Source organism: Oncorhynchus mykiss, chromosome 21, assembly GCF_013265735.2.
Source record: "Oncorhynchus mykiss isolate Arlee chromosome 21, USDA_OmykA_1.1, whole genome shotgun sequence".
NCBI classification, from domain to species: Eukaryota; Metazoa; Chordata; class Actinopteri; order Salmoniformes; family Salmonidae; genus Oncorhynchus; species Oncorhynchus mykiss.
In genome coordinates, this window is record NC_048585.1 from 40,593,454 (window position 1) to 40,599,553 (window position 6,100).

The window sequence follows — 6,100 nt, forward strand, 5'->3', positions numbered from 1 at the left end:
GTGTGAGTACCTGTGCTGTTTTGTTTTGGCTTTCGTGCCGCTTGTATTGCGCAGATGATTACGGGTGTCGTCCCGTGTGGTATCACTGTGTGAGTGTATGTTACGGGTCTCGCCCCGGTGTATTTATTCGAGGTACTCCTTGCTCTTTTGTTTGGGTCTCAACCCTGTGTCTTGTATACGTGTTTGTTTGGTCTTCGTCCCCGTGCCTTTACATGGCACGTGGTAATTTGGGTAAATAAAAAACCCTATTACGCATTCCTGCGCCTGTCTCCCGATCCCTTTATACCAGTGTGACATATACAACGAGTGAAATGTTACAATTTATCCCACCTCCCCGGTCAGTTGTAACAAAGCTTGGGGTGAAATTGAACAGTTTGAAAGAAAAATCGTATATCATGACATGCAACTAAATATTATACGCCTTTATTGAGAACATGAGAACCACATTGCCATGTTTAACATTTTGTGCAGCAGAAATAACATAATAATACGATCCATTAACTGGCCCTTCTCAACTAAACAACAACATCTGACAACTAAACAACAACATGTGGACTAAACAATTGAATGTTTGTGGTGTTCCTAATGGAAAAAACAAATGAAATCCCCAAGGCTTGGTGGGCCCATAATTTGCATTCCCAGAACCCAGGCATTCTTAGGCTTGTTACAACTAACCCTGACCCTTGCAGCCATTAGCTATCTTCAATTTTAGCTACATGTTCAAACTTTAGCATTGCTAACTTACATCAAATATATCTACACACACTGGTTATAAACCAGATATAAGTTTGGTGAATCTAATGACAAAGCAGGTGATGCCATCAAACAACAACAAAAAATTGTTTTGTCAATCAAACCTGCAGAGTCTATCACAGGGTCTTGCTTCTTCACATGATGGTTGAGGACTAAACTGACCAATTGCACAGTGAGTCACATGATTGTAGCTTGTCACGTTCTGACCATAGTTCTGTTAGTTTATTCTTTGTTTTAGTATGGTCAGGGCGTGAGTTGGGGTGGGCAGTCTATGTTTGTTTTTCTATGTTGGTTTTTGTGTTCGGCTTAGTATGGTTCTCAATCAGAGGCAGGTGTCGTTAGTTGTCACTTGTTCCTGATTAGAGATATTGGGAGTGTTACAACTATCCCCTGTCTCCCCTAGCCTACTGTAGTCTATAATATATACAGTACATGCTCTATATATTGCCTCCTATTATTGCACAATCTGTGTGTTGCTTCATTGGCCTGGGCTATTGTTTGTTTAAATTCCAAACCAGATTGATCTCAATTTGTCTGTGTCAGAGTAACCACTCATTTCGGTCATTTGTGTGGTATTAAAAAAGATTCAGCTAATGTCTTCTTCCATGTAAATGACTTAGAATTGCATGAAATGCATTTTTAAAAGCCTTTTTTTCTGGACCCTGAACAAATGTTCCCCATGAGTGGAAATCGTAAAAACGCCTCTGCTCAACTGTAGCCTATGCCACATTGCAAATTGGATTATGGCTTAATTATAAAGGGGCTTTTTCTTCAATAGTACATTTACCACGCGTCGAATTGCATCTTGGTGCACGGATTCGTTTACAGAAAATGATGGTGTGTCGGGAAGTGTGTGCGTGTCTGTGTGTGTGTGTGTGTGTGTGGGGGGGGGGGGGGGGGGGTATATAAAAAAAGCACAGACCCGGTGCCTATGATTTCTTAATCCAGCCCTGGGAATATGGTTCCAACAATGTTATATAGGCCTACTGAATGGCCCTATTTCTCACCCATACAAACAGCCTTACAAAATGTAACAGCGACCTCCTGTGGTCACCAATGATTAGGACATACTGTACGCTCCACAAACCTTTTCTAGGAAATAGATTATGCACCACAGTTAAATTAATGACAGCTTGACAAAGAAAAATCTATTGTATTTGAGAGACATTAGAAAGAGACACTAATGACCATACATTGTTTTGTATAGCACTTTTTTAGGAGATGTTTACAGGCAAAATACACAAAGCATCAACACAATAAAACATAGTCAATTCAATCGAGACAAACAGTTCAAAAGAGTTTATTCCATTATAGTCTGGTGGCAGACTGACATACCTTACATAACCTACCATGATATTGGTAATATTAAAGAGCTCAGCATATTGTATTTATAGTTCATGGTTCATTCATGATAATCCATAATCATGGTAGCATCCACATTCACGTAGAAGTGTTCAGAAACATCTTCTGATCTTATTTAATGTAAGTGGCAATAAATTATTCACCATTTTGTGCCCGTTGGTCAAAACATAATCCGAAACGCAAACAAAACAAACTGCAAATGCATCCAGCAAGTTTTCTGAGTCACAAGCTTGATGTAGTCATTGTGTGCTATGAATACGGTAACAAATACTAAAATGTTGACTACTTTAGTACACTATCTATGAATTTATAAAAATAAAAAATAATTCCAATGGGGGACTAGATACATAGTGCTTTCATTTCTAACCGGTAAAACAGATCTGTATGAAAATACCCTCAAATAAAAGCTGACATTCTGTACTGTCGCCTCATATGAAACATTTGAGCATAGAGCATAAAATGTACACATTTTAGCTTCGCTGTGCAAATAAGTACAGAGGGGAGTGTATTATTCCGTTAAATATCTAAAAATGGATGTACTCTAGCAACTGCAGATTATCCCATTGATCAAGAGGATGGCCAGCATGCAAAGTTTGTTTCTGGGTTTCCATAAACTCTGAATGATGTCAGTAAATGTTTAGTATTGTGGTCACCTTAGTTATGTGTGAATTGTAAACATGCTGCTGTTAACTGGTAAAAAAAAATATTGTACAGAATTTCTCAAGCTCAATTAATGAGGATTGCACACACTGAATTTTCACACTACTTATAATACACTGGACCCTGAATTATCCATCTGTGGAATGGACCATAAACTCTGAATGCCCACGTAACAAATACTACAGTATAATACTGTAGTATTTACTGTAGTATACTGCAGTATTTACAGTATACTGTAAAGAAAATTGTAGCATATACTATAGTATATTGTTTTTGTATTGTTTTTGCGGATTGTAGAATACTGTAGTATTTACTGTAGTGTTTTTGCACTGTACGACACCGTAGTATTTACTGTGGTGTTGTTGCGTGCTGTATTATACTGTAGTATTTCCTGTAGTGTTTTTCTAGACATTACTGTAGTATTTACTATAGTATTTTTGTTTTATTATCTTTGACATAGAAGTGGAGGCTTCAGGAAAGCTACTGGAGAAATGCTAAAAGAACACATTTTCCATAACTTTTAGGTAGGACTGAGGTCTGAAGAGATAACTGGTAGGGAACACAATATATGGTGAATGTATGTTTCTAACTTATGGGTGGCACAAATTGCGACATGGGGGAGGCGAATGGGCAGGGTATATGCAAATGATATACAGTGTTCTACAGTATGCTACAACATTCTATAGTAAGTACTACACATTTTATTTATTTTTTAAATGCAACCTTTATTTACCTAGGCAAGTCAGTTAAGAACAAATTCTTTTTTACAATGACAGCCTACACCGGGCCAAAACCGGATGATGCTGGGCCAATTGTGCGCCACTCTATGGGACTCCCAATCATGGCCAGTTGTGATACAGCCTGGAATTGAACCAGGGCATCTGTAGTGATGCCTCCAGCATTGATATGCAGTGCCTTAGACCGCAGCGCCACCCGGGAGCCCTATGATTGCGGGATACTACACTAAGTTCTGTAGTATTCTATAGAAACTGTAATAATACTTCTTGTGGGTGATGCCAATAAACATACAAAAATTATTAAGATTACTGTATATATGTGAATCGTAGACATGTTGCTGTTTATGTGTGCTTTATGTGTGCTTATTCTGGTCAACAACTGTATCTCAAAGGATTATATCATAACATATCCTTATTGGTCTATTTTTGCAGATTGTTTCCTAAAATATCATGGATAATGTTGAACCCTAACACTATCATAAGGGGACGCACCTGTTGAACTCAAATCAAATCAAATGTTATTGGTCACATACACGTGTTCAGCAGATCTTATCGCGGGTGTAGCAAAATGCTTGTGTTTCTAGCTCCAATAGTGTACTAATTTCTAAAAAGTAATATCTAACAATTTCACAACAATACACACAAATCTAAGTAAAGGAATAGAATTAAGAATATATAAATACAGTGGGGCAAAAAAGTGTTTAGTCAGCCACCAATTGTGCAAGTTCTCCCACTTAAAAAGATGAGAGAGGCCTGTAATTTTCATCATAGGTACACTTCAACTATGACAGACAAAATGAGGGGAAAAAAATCCAGAAAATCACATTGTAGGATTTTTAATGAATTTATTTGCAAATTATGGTGGAAAATAAGTATTTGGTCACCGACAAACAAGCAAGATTTCTGGCTCTCACAGACCTGTAACTGCTTCTTTAAGAGGCTCCTCTGTCCTCCACTCGTTACCTATATTAATGGCACCTGTTTGAACTTGTTATCAGTATAAAAGACACCTGTCCACAACCTCAAACAGTCACACTCCAAACTCCACTATGGCCAAGACCAAAGAGCTGTCAAAGGACACCAGAAACAAAATTGTAGACCTGCACCAGGCTGGGAAGACTGAATCTGCAATAGGTAAGCAGCTTGGTTTGAAGAAATCAACTTTGGGAGCAATTATTAAGAAATGGAAGACATACAAGACCACTGATAATCTCCCTCGATCTGGGTATCCACGCAAGATCTCACCCTGTGGGTCAAAAAAAAACCCTGTGGGGTCAAAATGATCACAAGAACGGTGAGCAAAAATCCCAGAACCACACCCCCCGTGACCTAGTGAATGACCTGCAGAGAGCTGGGACCAAAGTAACAAAGCCTACCATAAGTAACACAATACGCCGCCAGGGACTCAAATCCTGTAGTGCCAGACGTGTCCCCCTGCTTAAGCCAGTACATGTCCAGGCCCGTCTGAAGTTTTCTAGAGAGCATTTGGATGGTCCAGAAGAAGTTTGGGAGAATGTCATATGGTCAGATGAAACCAAAATATAACTTTTTGGTAAAAACTCAACTCGTCGTGTTTGGAGGACACAGAATGCTGAGTTGCATCCAAAGAACACCATACCTACTGTGAAGCATCGGGGTGGAACCATCATGCTTTGGGGCTGTTTTTCTGCAAAGGGACCAGGACGACTGATCCGTGTAAAGGAAAGAATGAATGGGGCCATGTATCGTGAGATTTTGAGTGAAAACCTCCTTCCATCAGCAAGGGCATTGAAGATCAAACGTAGCTGGGTCTTTCAGCATGACAATGATCCCAAACACACCGCCCGGGCAACGAAGGAGTGGCTTCGTATGCATTTCAAGTTCCTGGAGTGGCCTAGCCAGTCTCCAGATCTCAACCCCATAGCAAATCTTTGGAGGGAGTTGAAAGTCCGTGTTGCCCAGCAACAGCCCCAAAACATCACTGCTCTAGAGGAGATCTGCATGGAGGAATGGGCCAAAATACCAGCAACAATGTGTGTGAACCTTGTGAAGACTTACAGAAAACGTTTGACCTCTGTCATTGCCAACAAAGGGTATATAACAAAGTATTGAGATAAACTTTTGTTATTGACCAAATACTTATTTTCCACCATCATTTGCAAATAAATTCATTAAAAATCTTACTAGATTTTTTTTCTCATTTTTTACAGGCCTCTCTCATCTTTTTAAGTGGGAGAACTTGCACAATTGGTGGCTGACTAAATACTTTTCAATTATGTCTGTGAGTATAACAGAACTCATATGGCACGCAAAAACCTGAGAAGAAATCCAAACAGGAAGTGGAAAATCTGAGGTTGGTCGATTTTCAACCCAGACCCAATTGAATACACAGTGGAATATGGGTTATGTTGCACTTCCTAAGGCTTCCACTAGATGTCAACCGTCTTTAGAAAATAGTTTGAGGATTCTACTGTGAAGTGGGGGCGAATGTGAGAGGACTGAGCCAGGTGTTTGGCAGATTGCCACAGGCTCTGTGGCGCGGTCACGAGAGAGTTAGCTCCTGTTCCATTGCTTTTCTACAGACATAGGAATTCTCCGGTTGGAACATT